Below are 18121 nucleotides of genomic sequence, written 5' to 3'. Positions count from 1 at the left end.
GTCCATCATGTTCTTGTCGATGTTGTCGTCTCTGTGGTATAATCGGTAGTCTCCGTCAGCGTTGGTGATGTAAAGGTTGTTGACGTTGGTGCACTGGCTGAGAGCAACGCACACGCCCTTTTCTTCGAAGCTTTGTTTTGTTCTTCTTTTTCTTCTTCAGCGGTTCCCCTACGGGAAGATGACAACGGTGGTTGAGCGCGAAGCTATCTCGTGATGGATTAGCAACGTACACGCCCTCCTCTTCGAAGCTTTGTCTCCTTCTCCTTCTTCCTCAGCGGTTCCACTGCGGGAAGATGACGACGGTGGCTGAACGCGAAGCTATCTCGTGATGGATTCTTTGGTTGGCCAATCCCTAGGGGCATCCTGCCAGAACCATCATCAGAGGCGCTGTGGACGGGGCACGGACAAGTGACATGCAACCGAGCAAGAGATGCTTCGCATCTAAGCGTTGGTGAGGTAAAGGTTGTTGACGTTGGTGCACCGGCTGAGAGCAACGTACACGCCCTCCTCTTCGCACCTTTGTCTGCTTCTCCTTCTTGTTCTTCAGCGGTTCCCTGACGGGAAGATGACGACGGTGGTTGAACGCGAAGCTATCTCGGGATGGATTTTTTGGTTGGCCAATCCCTCGGGGCATCCTGCCACAATCTTCATCAGCGGCGCTGCGGATGGGGCACACACAAGTGACATCCCCCCGAGCAAGAGATGCTCCGCCCATAAAACAACATGCGTTCTTCTTTTCAGCCTAGAAGATGTCACTTAGTGCTTCACTTTCAGCAGCAGTTATCACTTTTATAATAACCCGCTGGCACCTGGGCAGGGGCATTCAAGTCTATATCCCATATTGACCAGGTAAGGCAGAAGAGTGACGAGATTGGCATATAGGCGCGTCAACAAACAGAGCTACTGAATACAGCTTCACGGGGCAATTAGATGCTCTTGTGGTCTCATGTGCACACGTTTTACGTGCGACAGGTGCTGCCAGATAAATAGTAGCATCTGAAGTCAAGTGCTGTTCGTATCTTTCGGAGTAGAATAGACTAATCAAATTTAGCACAAAGTTGCGCGCTTAGCTTTCACGCAAACTTCCCACATATGCCTGTATTTCCTCATAAAAGGGTCCCAATACCACTGAGAACTTCCTATGGAAGCTGCGCACTGGTCAGAAATTAGTAGAGTTATTTGTACAGCCAGGCCCGAGACGGGCGCTTATCGCGGTAGACCCTGCCCGACATATAATACCTTCGGGCCTGCCCCGCCAGGGCCTGGTGGTTGCCGCCGTAAGCCCGACCTTACCCGGTCCTAAACAGACAGCAAACCATAAAAAGATCGCCGCGAAAGCCATCGCCAGCTACGCTTCGTTTGACTCAGGATAGGACGCGCAACTATAAATAAGGCAGTGATACAAAACCCAGATTGAGAGGCACGTTCTTGTTGCAGTACTTGAAAAAACTTTTCACGTGGACGATCATACTACTTCTCAAGGCACTGTGCTGCTCAGTTCGTCCTTCAAGGGACAATGGCGTGAATTTGTCAAGCTCCTGCTTTTGCTTCCACTGCGTAGAGTGGCTCTAATAAACACACTTTTCATCGTTTATCCGGTCGATAAGGCGGTATTTACTTTATAAGGCCGAAAGATGAAAAACGACCACACACGGTTTGCGGCGTCCGCGCCTACTCAAAGCAGGGACGTGAATACAAGATGCTATGTGATTGGCCGATGTCCAAGATTAGAATTTAAACCAGTATCGGTTTCGGTTCTGTGAAACAACATGCTTTGCATCCGAGGTTATCGTTCCATGGGAGTCTCGTTATCTCAGTAACTAGCTGTAACTTGGGTCAGATAAGCCTACCACCACGGATTGGAATCGTAACAATCACAAGCCGAGGCGTACGCAGTGGATAAATGCCCTCTACGTCACCTCAGACGCTCAAGAGCTATGCGCTATTCCCCCATCTTTGGAGCTTGCCTGTCTCGTGCCATCGTAAGAGGCGTGTTCGCACCAGGCCAAGGGTCGGCCGGTTTGGGATTGTGCCCGCAAGCACTCGGTGCTTATGGGAACATCACGCCAACGAGAACTCGCCAGTGCGTCCGTGTCAGTTTGCACGCGTTCTGCGAACTCGCTCGTGGAGCAATAAACGTTACAGAGCAAAAGTGATAAATGAAGTATAGAAAATATTCGTCTGTATACTTAGCGAAATTGAACACGAAAAAAACATTGCCCAAAACAAATAAATCAACTTGAAAAAATCTGCACTATCCGTGATTCGAACTTGCGACTTGCAAAACAATATTACCTAGTCCTCTACACCAATCTTAAAGACGTCTATAACCAAGATGATTATCGCAGGTATCCCCTCTTTATTAGTTGTTCACTGTTGCTCCCGTTTTAAACCAAGCGTACATATTTGTTAAAAAAAAACTCAGCTATAAGACAGCGATGCCAAAGGCGGAAATACAAAGCATATAATCTATAGCCAGTTTACATTTTTATTTAGTTGTATCATTTCAGGCAGTTTAGATTACTATTTCGTGTATACTGCTCGTGCAGTAAGCGTCCCCCAAATATGCACAATTTGTCATGTGTAGCGACGGCATTCCTTAGCCGAAAAAGCGTCCGAAGATGTGTGTTCATGCTGCTGACCACTGTTCTAGCTCACCCACCGCAAAACGTGCTACCTGCAGCCTGGTTTTACGCTGTACTGTAAAGGTTTCGGTTGCTTTTAGTACCTTAGTACCTACATTAACGTCAATTACTCTTTTGTTGCCTTCAAATGGCCTTAGATTTTTCTACTTCAGTACCAGTAAGGGAAGCGTCGCTTGTGTGGAGGGACTTGGACTTAGAGCTTGATACGGTCTACAAACTAACAAACTAAAGGCACATTCTTCCCTGCACAAACGTGCCGTTGCTTAGTTTCAAGTGAGCCATCGCAATGCGACGACCAGTCAGCCGCCAGTGGTTAACCCTATAGGCCGACTCGTTCTGTCGCAGGTTCGGTGAGCCGGGCAGTAGCCAAGCCAAGCCATCTTTTCAAGCCAAGCCATCTTGTTTTGACGTCATATAAAACATCATAGAAAATTGCTAAGGAGGATGCAGAGTAGCACAGCAGTTTCGAATTGATTTTTCTACTCAATAAAGTCGCGTAAACGCAGCGAGAGTGGTAGAAACACGGCCTAGAGACTCCAGACTACAATTTGCGCTAGTGATCCCGCCATGTTTACAAATAACTTTAGTGTCCCTTTAAAAGCTAATTGCAGATGGCCGTCATCATAGTTTTCTTTCTAGAAATGCTGAAGAGTTACCGGCCTGCCATACAAAAGCATATTCGCACGGCTTAGCGGCAAGCGTCGGGGAACATAAAATATGTGGTCCACGCTTGGAGCGCCTCGTCAACATGTGAGCTCTCTGCTATTATAGATGTCCTAAGCAACAAGTTTTGGTTAACCCTTGGAATCGCTTACAAAGCCCAGCCCGGCGGCGTATTCCCAAACCATATCCCTTAGGGGCGCAGGCCGACCACACCCCCTTAGCAGCGGCGCAGCCAATGAGGTTAAAAAAATTGCAATTTTTTAACCTCCTTGGGCACAGAACCGTGACGTCACTTCCTCTATGTGCGCGACCTCATGCAAGGTGGATTTTTTCTTTTTTCCCCCTCCCCTCGTTTCGGCTGCTTGGCAGGCGGCTGATGGATTCGCTCTGTGGGCGGGGCTGGCCTGCGGCGCTGGGGAAGCTGACGCACATGTGGTAGAAGTTAACCTTTTGTACCTGAGCCCCTCATCTCTCCGCGCTCTTGCGCGCCTGCAAGTTGACGCTGACATCCGATCGTGTTCCTAGATAAGCGCTCGGCTCGGTTCTCGAAGTGCGCGCGCGCGAATGGACGCTTTCACGCGGATGTGGCAATTATACACGTTCCGGAAAGCATGCAAACACCCTCATTGAAAGTTCATTCTACAGCACACAGAAGGGTATACAATTGAGTTGGGTGCTCTTTCACTATATACGCACATCAAAACACGATTCTGTGCTGCAGGTAAGGATTACAAGAAAGGCAGCCAATTACCCATGACTACATTTACAAACCATCCTACCCTTGCGAAATATTACAGCTGCATGAGCTGCTACATTTTGGCACTTTCGTAAGCACTATTACATTGAATTTCGTTAACATTATCTTCATTGCATTGATTTTTTATCAAGAGCAGTGCCACTAAAAAAAACATTGACATTTTGTTAACAGCAATGGAAGGTGTGAATCGTTCTTGCAAGGGTGATACGTTGATAAGAAAGACACCAGCTCAAATGTACACGTTTTACACTCGGTAATGAATTCTGCATAATTTGCGCTGCTGGTCATAACAGTTTAGGGAAACAATATCGAAAATATATACCAACCAAGGGCTAAGTAATAGTTGGATTGTACAGCTACTGAAGTACTCGAGGAGTTTGGTATATGTCTTCTGTGCAGGGCTATTGACCACAGTCTCTTCACTGAAGTCATCAGGGTGCAGTTTGATATCAGTAATCATGGGTGCTACCACTCACACAGTTGCCAATGTCGATTAGTTATTTTTAACAATTTGTGCTTCATGCACACACAGATTTTGCTGCATAAGATACGTTATTTATACATAGACAGCTCCAGCAGGACCCGAATAGCGCTGATGCCCCTCCTGTAATCGGGAAGGCACACCAAATCGTTACCACTTAATTTGGCTCTGTCCATTATTCGACCGTAATGTCCACCAGCTTTAAACTCTAGGTCACGCCCCTACGACTGAACAAGTACATGTTAGTCGGGTGCGTGACGATCCCACCGCGCTAGAAGCAATTCCCGAGTACGCCCTTGAAAACGGACTCTACAAATTGGTGTAGCAGCCTGGCCGACTTCCCCGTTCGGTCTACAATGTGAACTGACTTCAGTGTGCACTGTTTTCAGCGTGAACCGCATTGTCTACAGTGTGAACTGTACATTTAAGTGTGAACTGTGCGTTTTGCTGCCACTGACTGATTTTAATGTGTTCATTTTGCGATTAGGACCCCAAGACTGCAACTGTGTTCATTGTGCGAGTTGTGACCTTCCCCTTTTCTCCTCATCCTTGCTCCCCAGGGCCACATGGCGTCTCACTTAATAAAGTGTTACACTTACTCAGATACGTATACTCTTTTCGCTGGGACTAATGAGTAGTTGCGCGTGAGCTTGAGGTCACGGTAGTCGCAGCAGAGATAAAACTAAGTAAAGAAAAGTTATCTCCTTGGCGCACTATTTTTGCGATAGTGATCTGGGAGTCCAAACAGCGGCAAAAAATTGTCACTTTTCAAAATCCACTGATGGGTATAGATGAGCAGTTTGTGTCTGTTTCCTGCGACGCATTTTTAGCTACCACATATACAGATTTCTGTAATGTCTGGCCTTTTATTTCGCCAGCATTGTGTCACAGCTCGCGCCTCAACTGTAAGCCACACACACGCAAAAAAGTATACAAATTCATAAACAAGAAATAGCAGGAATAAAAATATAAATACTACAACACAAGTTGCAAAACGCCGCCTCGCTTACTACAACGCTTCGTGTCGAAAAACATACCTTTCGCCCCTTTTCTGGACCTTTTGGACAATCCAGGTTGTGTTGGTGCACCCGCTATACGTGTCCATGAAGGCGTTGACTGCTACTTCGTCAGACAGCTTCGCGTGGAACGCAGTCTCATGATTTGTTCACACGAGGTCATCTCTGACGACCTCTAGTGGCTGCTCGTGCTTATCCATGAAGCAGAAGTTATAAGCTTCGCGACCATCGCGTGAATGCGCGCGGGACGCGCGTGGCGCACGCAATTATGAGAACGGACCTTGTGATGGGCAGTTCTGCGCTAGTGCGAGGCACAGACGAGTATGGCGAATAACACGCTCGCTGATGTTCGCAGCAGACGAGTGACCGACGTACGCGTGTGCTTTCGCCCGAATGAGAGCAAACATTCTGCGCTTCGGTAGGGAGTCCAAAGGACCACCCAAGACCAAAAAAAAAACATTCTTGCCTTCACTTTACTGGGAGTGCTTGCTTTCCGGAACGTAAACAATAACTACATATGTACATCCGTGAAAAATCATCCATCCGCGCGCGCACTTTGACCAACGCGCCGAGCGCTAGCTTAACTAGGAACAGCATGGGAGACGAGCGACTGACGGCGCACAAGAGAGCGCGGAGAGCGAGCTTCATCTTCCCAGCGCGTACGCCAGGCTTGTGCTAGGAGCGAAACCATCGGCCGCCGCGAAGCAGCGCGATCACAAAAGATCAAAATAAATTTTTGTGTTCATTTTCATGAGAGTGTTTGCTTTACGGAACTTGTATAATTGCCACATGTACGTGAATGCGTCTATCCGCGCGCGCGCGCTTCGAGCACCGAGCCGAGCGCTTATCTAGGAACAAGATCGGAGGTCAGCGTCAACTTGCAGGCGCGCAAGAAGAGCGCAGAGAGATCATGGGCTCAGGTACAAAAGGTTAACCTCTACCACATGTGCGTCTGCTTCCCCAGCGCCGCAGGCCAGCCCCGCCCACGGAGCGAAACCATCTGCCGCCCGCAAAGCAGCCGAAATGAGGGAAGGGGGAAAAAAGAAAAAATCCACCTCGCATGAAGTCGGGCACATACAGGTAGTGACGTCGCGGTGCTGCGTCCAAGGAGGTTAAAAAATTTCAATTTTTTTAACCTCATTGGCTGCGCCGCTGCTTAGGGGGTGTGGTCGGCCTGGGCCCCTACGGGATATGGTTTGGGAATACGCAGCCCGGCGCGGACGAACTGAAGCATAATCAAATCGACCAGGGTCCCACCTGGGCCCAGCATTCGGGTAGCCTGCCAGATCTCGAGCACACCTTTACCTAGGTTTTGTGTCCAGTGATTCAGAATCTACTCATGTCTAGTTACAAAGCATACAGTGCTATTTGGAGTCGGTATGCTGACGTTACAGCGGACGAGAATTGATGAATTGGTCGTGGTTTTTGACGTCACGGAATGTCCTAAAAAGTTAAAAATTTGGAGATGAAAGTCTCGCTTCGATTTACGTAATCTCCAACTGTTCATCCTGTTGCTCTACCGCTGTACTTACCACTAATCGCAGCTGACCTCGCTGATTTCATTACTAGCAACGGTATCTGGGAAGCAGGCTTAGTTGTTTTGTAGCGGAATCTTTCTTAGAGGGAACAATGGTGGCCTGTCGAAAAACGAATGCATTTCATCGTTGACCAATTGGTCGACCGAAACGCTTTGATAAGATCTCTCAACACACGGCGCGTGCATGAAACCGGGCTTGCATTGGGTCAAAACGGTTACTTGGAAATGCCCGAAAAATCAACGGTTATAAACAAGACCCTTACACACATCGATCAGGAAGAAGGAATACAATAGTACATTTTGATCTCATAAACCGCGTGTCCGTGGACAATATATTGTTCGTAGATGCGGTTATATAGTGCGCGAAACATCGCCTCATCGGTTCATTGTTTGACGATCGTTTGAAGGTTTGACGTTGTTTGAAGGTCTGGCGATCTGTTGAACGCACTTTTGGCGGACTTTTTGACGTACGTTTGGCGCAGTTTTGAAATGAGAAAACTTTCTTTAGGAAGGAATGGTAAAGATTTTTCTCCTTCTTACCTACATAATGACGTAACTTCGCACACAAAATGTTCTTGAAAACCAAAGCATTGTGGCAGTGTACTTACTTCATTCGACGCATCCCCTGGCTGGCTTCTTTTTATAAATTCTGTCAGCGGTAGGAATTATAGGGACGTCCTCTGTTGGTGCCCATGAGCGCTGCCAAAGTATACTTTAGTATCTCCCTGACCACTTTTGTGCTTTGTGGTATTGCCTGCTTTTATGTGCCTCAAAGAAGCTGTGACAGGGCAGTTAAAAGTCTTTCTTCAAAACCCGCTGAGGCTGAGTTCAATGCCCTCTACCACCAAGTGCTATTTATTTTCAAATATGTGCTCACGTTCCAAAGCTTTAACGCCGGGTCGACACTCCTGAAGACATTTAATGCTTGAAACGCTTTTCCTACCTTATCAAAAGTACCAACTTAGAGCTACTTATTCTATAGTATCTTCTGAACTGCCGCTACGATCGCATACGGAGCTCCTTGCTTAAAACATAAATTTCTATTTTGTCAGCTTGGTTCAGCATCTCTTGCTGGCGTACAACGCCACCTTAGAGACGACAGTTGCACTCTAGCGGACGTGCACACGATGAAGCGATGGGACTTCTTTGTTGTTTGCGTGATTCCGCTTCCCCTGTCCTACTCTGTCACATTCACAAGCAACATAAAAAGAAAATGCAACAAAATATAGATCAGCGCCCTGCCCATTCACAGGTGTTGCTCGTAAGGTATCGGGGATCGCTTACGTGTGTGTACACATGTGCAGTTCTTGCAAAACCATATACTACCCATACGCAGGAGACAAGCTGTCTGGAGACCTAAATCCGGTTTATATGGGTTGACAGCCCTCGATAAAACTTTTGATTTCCACGTGGGATACATGAGCACTACACTCGTTTGAGCCACGATAGTTCTCAATCACGGGAATCGCAGGTAGCCAACTAATAAAACAAGAAACCTTTGACGTAAAACCAAATTTTTTTGCACAAAAACTGTTTATTCGTAAGTTCAGTAGTAAAAAGCCTAATCAACGGCGAATGTTCTAAATTTTACTGTGGTTTTTGTGTGCTTAAAACAAGCCCCGCCAGGCACTGCGGCAACCGACTCAACGTCTGTAGTTTCCAATCCTTGTTTGACTGCCACTTCGCCGCTTGTTAGCCTGGTAATTTCTTCGCTAATAACCAAAATTATGCCATTTTTCAAGCAGCGCCGGTATGTCCTTGAGTTTGATATTTTGCAACTTTGTCGTCCTGGCTTGATAGGAATTCTTTCTTTACAGATGCATAGAACCAAAAGAAACGCAAAATTTTTGTGGTATTTGGGAAGAGAAAGTCAGGTATAGGTAGAAAACGCGATTCATTTGATCGCCTACCGAGACCTTTGTCGGGCAGTCTGCTTGGTTAGAAAACCTCTTGGCAATTTTTCGATTTTGTTATTGTAATAACCACGTGACGTCATGAGCAGGGCCTGCCACGTGTACCGGTGCCACCATTATTTTGGTTTTTAAGTGCAGAGCACTTTACGCGCCCGCCTTGTCGTAGCTCGTACGCTGTCCCAAACTCTAACGACTGTCGGAATAGAAGGCAAAGCGAGATAACGGACACACGTAGAGCCCCACGGCGTCATGGCGTAATAGACCCAAATAGAGGAGTCAAAAAACAAGCGGTTTATATAGTCATAACTTTTCCAAACGCCTCAATCGCTGGAGCTTGTCATATACGACCCCGCTGTTACGCGCAAATAAAACTGCAGGTACATGTGAGGTAAAATCTGCGTATATAACCGGCAGCCCCCGCGTCCATTTAGTTGGAACGCCCGTCGGGTTTTTTTTAGATGCGAAGCATCTCTTGCTCGGGGGGATGTCCCGCGTCCGAGCCCCGTCCGCAGCGCCTCTGATGATGATTGTGGCAGGATGTCCCTAGGGATTGTCCAACCAAAGAATCCATCACGAGATTGCTTCGCTTTCAACCACCGTCGTCATCTTCCCGTGGGGGACCACTGAAAAAGAAGGAGAAGACAAAGCTGCGAAGAGGGGGGCGTGTACGTTGCTCCCAGCCGGGGCACCAACGTCAACAACCTTTACCTCACCAACGCTGACGGAGACTACCGATTTTACCACAGAGACGACAACATCGAAGAGAACATGATGGACGAGTTTCGGCGCCTCGAGAACCACCGCCTACTCATCGTAACACAACAGTAGTTGCGTGCCTTTGCCACCGGTGTGGACACGGACGCGGAATTCCCTCTGGCGCTACTAAACAGCAGATCACTCAAAATAACGGCAACACAATGGAACCACATGGAACCCCTATGAAGCTTGGCATCCTCATCAGGGTTCCTCACGAGAAGATGGTGTAATTTTTTACGAGAGTAAGCGGTGAAGTGGCCGCCAAAAACGGCGCGTTACAAACGGCGCAGTAAAGCGCTGGCACGTGCGGGGTGAGAGTAAGCCCGAAAAGAACAATACTCCCGTTCGCACTATTACAGGCAGGGGGCGCGCGAGCGATGCGAAGACGGGAACTTTGAATTGCACTGAACAAACCTAAGTTGAATTCAGCAAGAGAGGAGGGAGGCAGGGGGGCGAAGAGCATGATGGGTGGAAGCAGTGAGCGGATAAAGGCCCCACAGCCCATTATGGCGAATCACTGCTCTGCACTTTCGATAGCTTTCTCGTTGAGTGGAACGACCTTAATTTTGATTGATTGATTGTGGAGTTTAACGCGCCGACGCAACGCAGGCGATGAGGCGCGCCGTAGTGGAGGGCTCCGGATTAATTTTGACCACCTGGGGATCATTATCGTGCGCCGAAATCTCGTGCACGCGGGCGTTTTTGCTTTTCGCCTCCATCAGAAAAGCGGCCGCCGCTGCCGGGAATCGAACCCGCGACCTTGTGCTCAGCAGCGCAACGCCTTAGCCACTGAGCCACCGCGGCGGGTAACGACCTTAATTTCATTGTTTTTATGCACAGCATTAAAATAAGTAATTACCCGACCCGGTGGGTCACTGGCTGAGGCGTCGTGCTTCTGAATATGAAGACGCGGGTTCGATTGCCGGGCGCGGCTGCTGCTTTTTCGATTGAGCCGAAAAGTAAACCCCGTGTATTCGAGATTTTGGCGCACCTTAAAGATCCCCAGGCGGTAAAAATTAATCTGGAGCCCTCCACTACGGCGCGCCTCATCGCCCGTGTAGCGTCGGCGCGTTAAACCTCACAATCAATCAATCAATCAATCAATCAATCAATCAATCAATCAATCAAATAAAATAGTAGTTGCTGAATTGATGTGACAGGATCATAAGGGGCAGCGCACAGGCGTCTTCATTACAAAAACTCAACGCCCTGCGTTTGCTCATACTTTTTCTGTAGGCTTGCAAGTAGCATGACAGAAAACGAAATAAAGTTTGTACAAAGCGAAAAACTGCCTTATTGATTGCCCCGCTGAACGATTCCTAACTTAAAACATGAATTAATAGGCGACATCAATAAGGCTCTCTGTTATCAGGAGAACCGTTTAGCTGTACTTACCGTGTCACAGAACCGATAGTCACGACCTTTTTCGTCTGTTGACACACCATAAACTGTAAGCGCCGCGGAAGTCGACGGCAACGTGGCGACGATGACGGCCGTGAAAAGGCTAATGAATAGCAAGTTTTCAGGATAAAAGAAAACCAACACCTCGGGACATATTACTCAAACAGTCAATAAAATAATGACAAATTGTATTGTGTTGTTTTAGTTCAACGCAGACGCTTTCACTCTTGAATGGATCAACGTTGCCGGCTCGCCTTGGGGTATAAACACTATGTTATTAAAATATTTGTGTTTATTCTTCTACCACAATCTTGCATCTGTATTTATAGACTGCAGATGGAATGCCTTTGATTCATTTGGGAGCAACTTCAAATAGCGCTGTTGCGATTTCTGTAAACTGTGCCTCCAACCGCTAAACGTTTAATCGAAACTACACGTGCACACACCACTAATTGCTTACGTGTCACCTGCACAAAAGGCGTGCGCATCCATAGGCATTTCACAATGTCGAGAACAGGGCCCTAATACTAGCATTTATTTTCTACGCTACCGAAGCGACAATCATGCGCCGCAGCCTCGTTTTATCCCTAAGCCAACAGCTGACGCGACAGCACTCAGCCCAACTATACCAGCACCACCTGCCCTATTTCCTAACTCTACCTGGAAAAGTACCGCTCAAAACAGGTTCTGTCCGGTTTTGCGGAGGGCAGAAAGCTGCAATGGAAGAGTCCTGTATAATTGTTTTATGGCGCGCACGCGCAGTAACTTCTTAGCTGCAGGTGTGCGCGTCATAGACAATTTTTTCGTGCGCAGGGCGTGAGACAGTTGCTCTCCTTGCAACTTCAGTACAAGTCGTAGACTTGATCTGTTCTGGATTACAAGATAGCTTAACATTGGCAAAAAATTAACATAATCTTTTCCAACAGTTATGGTGCTACCTAATCGCCGGTAAAAGGGCTCCTTTTTGTCACAGGAATGTGTATCACAGAGTGCGCACTGTTGGAAATGTCCGAGTGTCTATTTCTTCACAAACGCAGATTAATTGGTCGACATTGACATCAAACCACACAAGGATGAGGCCCCGTGTGCAATTTGACTTGAAGAAGGTCGTCAGTGCATTGAAATTAGTCAATCCCAAAAAGACTTCTATTGTCAGGCGATGTCACACCACATCTCACATCTATTGGTGAAACCGAAGGTGACGCGTCGTTCTGCACCACAATTGCTTTTTTGCAATCAAGTGGTTCATTATACACACTAATGTAGCGGAGCGTACCAGAGCCTATTTTAAGAGTGAATTTCTGCATGCATTGAAGCTATATTGCTGGATATTCAAGGGCTACAAATCAGCTTGATTTCAAGAAGGTTCAATGCTTCTCCACAATCTCTGTTCAGAGGGGCATAGCGCAATTTTTGAGAGACAGTTTGTGTAACGCATCAAGGTTAACCGGCTGGATTCTTCGGAATCTTCGAACATCCGAACATTTTTTAGCAGATTTTAATATGAAGCGAAATTCAGCGTAATCCTCATACGCCATGGTTCCAAGGAGATCCACAGAAATTCAGAGCACTGTCTACTAATGCGTAGCGTTGTTATGCCGCTTGTCTAGAGTGTGAGTTACAGCCAAATATGGCTATGAGTAGCTAAAGACTGGATTATTTTATTCTTTCTTTGTTTTTTGTTGCTTCTTTTTGCCAATGACGTAAATGTATACCACTATAGCGACGAAGTGCGTTTACTTTACTAACTATTTATTTTTACCGAAAAAGGAAGGGTTAGCGTAGATTTGGCGCATTTACACTATTTTTGTAGACATTTCCAGCGTTCTTTTGTGGGCTTTTTTTTGTTTCTTGTTCTGTTTTGAGGGGGAGATGTATAGGATTCCAACTTTTGATTTTGTACGACCGTTCTTGTGACAACTTTGTTTTTTCTATTCTTCTTATTTTTGGTTGTTCAAAATTCAGTACACCAATCATTTCCATTACTGCTATTATAACGCTTACAGGCGTTTTTTTTTGCCAACTCTGCATTTGTGTGGAAATGCAGGGTGTCACACGGTTTTCAGCAATTTCCGCCAATTTTTTTGGTATTTTAAACGTCTTTTTTGTGGACGTTTTGTTTCTAGGCTTTGGAAGGGAAGGTATAAAATCATATTTTTGTTTTTCTCAGATCATTTTTGCAACAGTGTTATTTTTATTTTTTTGTTTTGTTTATTTATTATGGTTCACTAATTATCTCCGTTTGCGAAAGTGTAACGATTACAAGTGCGTTTTTTGCCAAATCCACATTCTTGTGGACACGCAGGGCATTCGACATTTTTTCGCCAGTTTTGCCATTTTCTATTCGTATTTTGGACTGTTCTTTTCCCACTTTTTTGTTTGCTTTTGGGATTGGGCAAAGAAATATATAATGCATATTTTTGATTTTGTCAAATCATTTTGGTGAGAATTTAATTTATATATCTTTTTATTTATGGGTTTATATAAATTTTGTCGACAAATTACCTACATTTACGCTATTATAAGGATTACAGGTGTTACTTCCGCCAAATCTGCGTTTTTGTGGAAATGCTGGGCGTCACACGATCCTGGCTGCGGCCCTACTCGGAACAGAATTTGTCATTGCCTGCAGAATAAAATAAATACATTTCCCGAAATAAGGTGTGGCATTTAAACCCGGAGACGACAACATTTGACTCACACCTCCACCCCCTACATCGTAACCGATCCTTTCTGCTAGCTTACTAAAAATGAACCTGAACAATACCTTTGGGCCGTGTAAGGAAATCATGGGCAAGATACACGTATTAATGCCTGCATAAATAATTTGAGCGAGCTAATTACAAAAGAAGAACACCACACTTACGCTAATGCTTTATATTAAGGCTAACAAGGCCGAAAAGAAGGAAAGAAGAGCGAAAGAAACGACGTAAGGAGAAACGCTTTAAAGCGATGTCGTTGAGAGTAGACAATCGAACCACTCGAAGCGTGCTGAAGTAACTTCAGCGTTCTTCAATAAAATAGAAAACAACTTCTGTACAGCGTAATAATGTAAGGCGGATCCTATAAGTGAGCCACAGAGATAAAAAAAAAAAGCTGTTGCACTCAACGTGAAAGCTGTAGGAAGCGCAGGTATGTGATTCGCCATATTGCGGTGTGGCGCCATTATCCGCTCACTGCTACCACCCTTCACGCTCTTCTCCTCGCCGTCTCACACCTCCATTGATGAATAGAACGGAGGTTTTTTCAATACAATTCGAATTTCTCGCCTTCTGAGTGCTCGCGCGCCCCCTGCCAGTAACAGCACGAGCGGCAGTTCTGTTCTTTTTGGGCTTGCTTTAATGCCGCACGTGCCAGAGCCTTACTGCACAGTTTGAAACACGTCGGTTTTGGAGGCTACTTTTCCGCTTACTATCGTAAAAAACAACCCAACGGGCGTTCCTAACTAAATGGACGCAGTGGCTGCCGGTTATATACACAGCTTTGCTTCAAATGCACCTGCAGTTTTATTTGCGCTAAACAGCGTGGAGGCGTATTACAAGCGCCAGCGGCTCAGGAGCTTTGAACGGTTATGTCAGTTTAAACCACTTGTTTTTCGAAGCCCCGGTTTGTGTCCGTTACGCCGTAACGCCGTGGGGCTCTACTTCGGTCCGTTACCTCGCTGCACGGCCTGATTCCGGTAGTCGCTATAAATTGTGTAAGCCAACGAGCTACGACGGCAAGGCGAGCCCTTAAGGCGCTCCGCACTTAAACATTGGCCCTGTATTTGCTCACTTAGCCGCAAATGTCGCCGAAATACGATAGCCTTCTGCCGCCTCTGCTACGTAAATGCCTCTTTTCTCTCCCCTGCATTATGACCCTCCCTCAATAAACCAGATGAATCTTGGTAAAGTATATTCGATTTTCGCGCCTTCCACCGCTCGTGCCATATATCGGAGCCTTTTGTTACTGTAACATGTGGAACGCTGCCACAGGCACGAATTGTATTTTTGGGTCAAAATAGTATTTCCAACGGGTGTTTCTGGTTGCTACCGGAAATATCTAGCATACATTTATTTTCAGTTAAAATACACTAAGGCTACCAAATGTACATTGTTTTGTGCCTCACATAAGCCTGTTTGTTTTTTGACAAAAGATGTTCGTAAAAAAAAGAAGTACGTGTACAGTTGAAATGGTTCAGAAACCTGTTGGCTATATAAAGTTCTTGTTCATAAATTATTTCAACCTATTATTTCAATTATTGTAATATTTCAATTATTTCAACTTATTATTTCAAATAATATATTTCAATTATTTCAACTGAAGCCACTTCTGCTGTTGGTACTATCTTTGCTGCGATGGCCTCGCAATTATCCACCTCTACAGTAGCTGCGTAATGTGGTGATCCACGGAAGTACGGCTGTGGAGAAAATGCAATGGCGGACAAAAATATCGTGTGGTGGGTGAAGAGGCAAGGCGGTCGCGGCAGACAAAATCACCACCGGCGGCTCCACCACAACCGTTACGACATGAAGATTACGCGCCAGCTATATCTTTCTTGGATGACGGAGCTGTCGTAATTTAAGATGACACAATCCTTACAGACCTACTGTTAGACGCAAAGGTGGCATTGCATAAAAGGAAACGTACTGCTTTTAAAGGAGCCATGAAGAGAAAACACAAGTTTGGTTCATTCAAAAGATTGTCGCGTTAGAATCATACTGACACCACTTTTAACCTAAACTTCGCTCAAATAAGCTACATAATTAGGAAAAACGGGAATGGTCATGCGACCCACCAGCTTATTTCCCGCAACAGAACCTGTGATGTCACATGAGCTAAGCTCTGCGATTGGCGGATGCTGGCAGAAGCAGACGCAAATTAGGTAGAGCTTACAAACTAGACGAACGAGCGATTTGCGCTTAAATTTAGGGCACATTCTTTACAAAGCAATAAGAATGTTGGGGCAAACAGTGGAAGTTACGAAAGCACATGTAAACATAGAAGTACTGATGCGTTCTGCTGTTCGTACTGCGCACAGCATGCTTGGTTTAGCTGCACAGCACTACGGGGCTTGGGGTTGTCTCAGACGACACTGGCCGATTGACGCAAGCAACAGTGTCTTACGTGACCCCATTTGTCGAGCGAGCACGGTTTCAGGGAACGAATATTTTCTCCCAGAACAAAAACAAGCCAGGTTTAAATGCGGGCAAAAACAAACCAAACGCTTGCCACGGTATGGTGGCGCCATCTAGGTTACGGAACGTAAAGAAACGCGGGAACAAACCAACACCGCTGTACAGGGTGGAGACAACCTTTGAACGGTCGCGTGCCGCCGCAATTGGTCCAACGGGCTCAACGCGTTATTCTTTTCGTTTCCCACGAGACCTAGCAACGCGAAACAGACAATATGATTCAAACTTCTTCAGTAAACCGCGTTGCGGCGATAATTTTAGCGCGGTTTTAACACAATGACTTGCTTCGGCGGCGAGCGAGCAACCGAAAATGGCGGCGCCAGCGTATACGTGTCTCTACCCTGTACTGAGGATGCGCGAATGAAGGTACTCTAGGCTGCAGAGCGGTCGGTTCCTGCGATGTCATTTGGGACCACGAAAACGCACGATTGAGCGGGAAAATCAAAATTTTAACCTAAATTGTTTAATTTCTCAGTGAATAAAGCACCGTTTGTATCAGGACAAGCGCTGGGGGCACTATAAAACACGAAATCTTTCGAATAAAACCAACTTGCATTTTCTCTTCATGGCTCCTTTAAATGCAGAGCATTTCAGTAACTCACGATGTCACCCGCGTTGACGTCCGCAGTCGTAGTCCGCACCGTCGTTGTCCGCACCCCTCCCCCTACACTATATAAAAAAAACACTATCCGGCGCCTGGTTTCGATCCCTGAAATGTACATGGTGCTCTACCCGCTGTGCCACAAAGCCGACACAGAATGGGGGGCTACGAACACGCCTCATATCTTTGACTCATTCACACTATATAAAAAAAATACTATCCGGCGCCTGGTTTCGATCCCTCGACCCTGCGGGCGGAACGCAATGTACATGGTGCTCTACCCACTGCGCCACAAAGCCGACACAGAATAGGAGGCTACGAACGTGCCTTAAATCCTTGACTCATTCGAACTACGTCAACAAGCTGCTGATACAACGTATTCACTACCACCGACTCCCCAAACACTAAACGTTAACGCAATACACCCACCCCCTATGCGACGCATTTACTCGAGTCCCCCTGGCCGGGAGATGGGCCCAATTTTTCGCATTTCCACACCTAATTAGTCCTACGTGCCCATTACAATCTAAATTCTGGAACCGCCCTCACGAAGGGCGCAGAGCTCGAGTTCATAATACGGCATATGGACGGTACATTAAACTAGAGAGTTCAATTCTATTCAAGCGAAATTTGACATGCTTCGTAGTGATGAGTTTCTGCATTCAGCTTTGCGATTACTGAACGCTCACACAGCTCGTTATTCGTATTCTTTCGGATCAGGAGTTGCTTGCAGGCACTTCGGGCAAATTGTGGTGCACAACCGCAAAATACACTCTTCGCTTTACGCTGCTAACACTTACCCTTGAAGAGTTTCTCTGTTGTCAGTTTTAAAAGATTTTAGATGCAGTGAAAATCTGTTCGTCGAATAAATAGGTGTTGAGTACTTCTGAAAAGGATTTGTAAAGTTCTGGACAGGTTCACTGATGTGGGGCGCCCGGAGGAGTGGTTGGCGAACGAGCAGCCGGGTACCAACTGCATTTCACGAGATATGGTTGTGCCGAGGGGTCCATTTCAGGCAATCTGATAGCTGGTGGGAGGGTAATCATCAATGGGCAACAATATTTTAACATTTGTCTGCCGCCTAGCAGTAGCACTGGATTCTTTGCTTAAGTGCCAGAAAAGGTAGTTTTTAAAGTTATTTTTATTGTACAAAATGTTCTATGGCATATAAATACTT

At 46.2% G+C, this 18121-nt stretch overlaps 1 protein-coding gene across 1 annotated transcript in view; it reads left to right on the top strand.

Moving 5' to 3' along the window:
- LOC144146855 (monocarboxylate transporter 13-like) overlaps positions 1-18121 on the top strand; it is a 70594-nt gene that overhangs the window by 10874 nt on the left and 41599 nt on the right. The gene's annotated exons all lie outside the window — the stretch shown is intronic.

This window comes from Haemaphysalis longicornis, unplaced genomic scaffold (assembly GCF_048455015.1).
Source record: "Haemaphysalis longicornis isolate Haplotype H1 unplaced genomic scaffold, Haemaphysalis longicornis Haplotype H1 scaffold_7, whole genome shotgun sequence".
NCBI classification, from domain to species: Eukaryota; Metazoa; Arthropoda; class Arachnida; order Ixodida; family Ixodidae; genus Haemaphysalis; species Haemaphysalis longicornis.
Note: the sequence above shows the minus strand (reverse complement) of the source record. Positions and strands in the feature narration are given on the sequence as shown.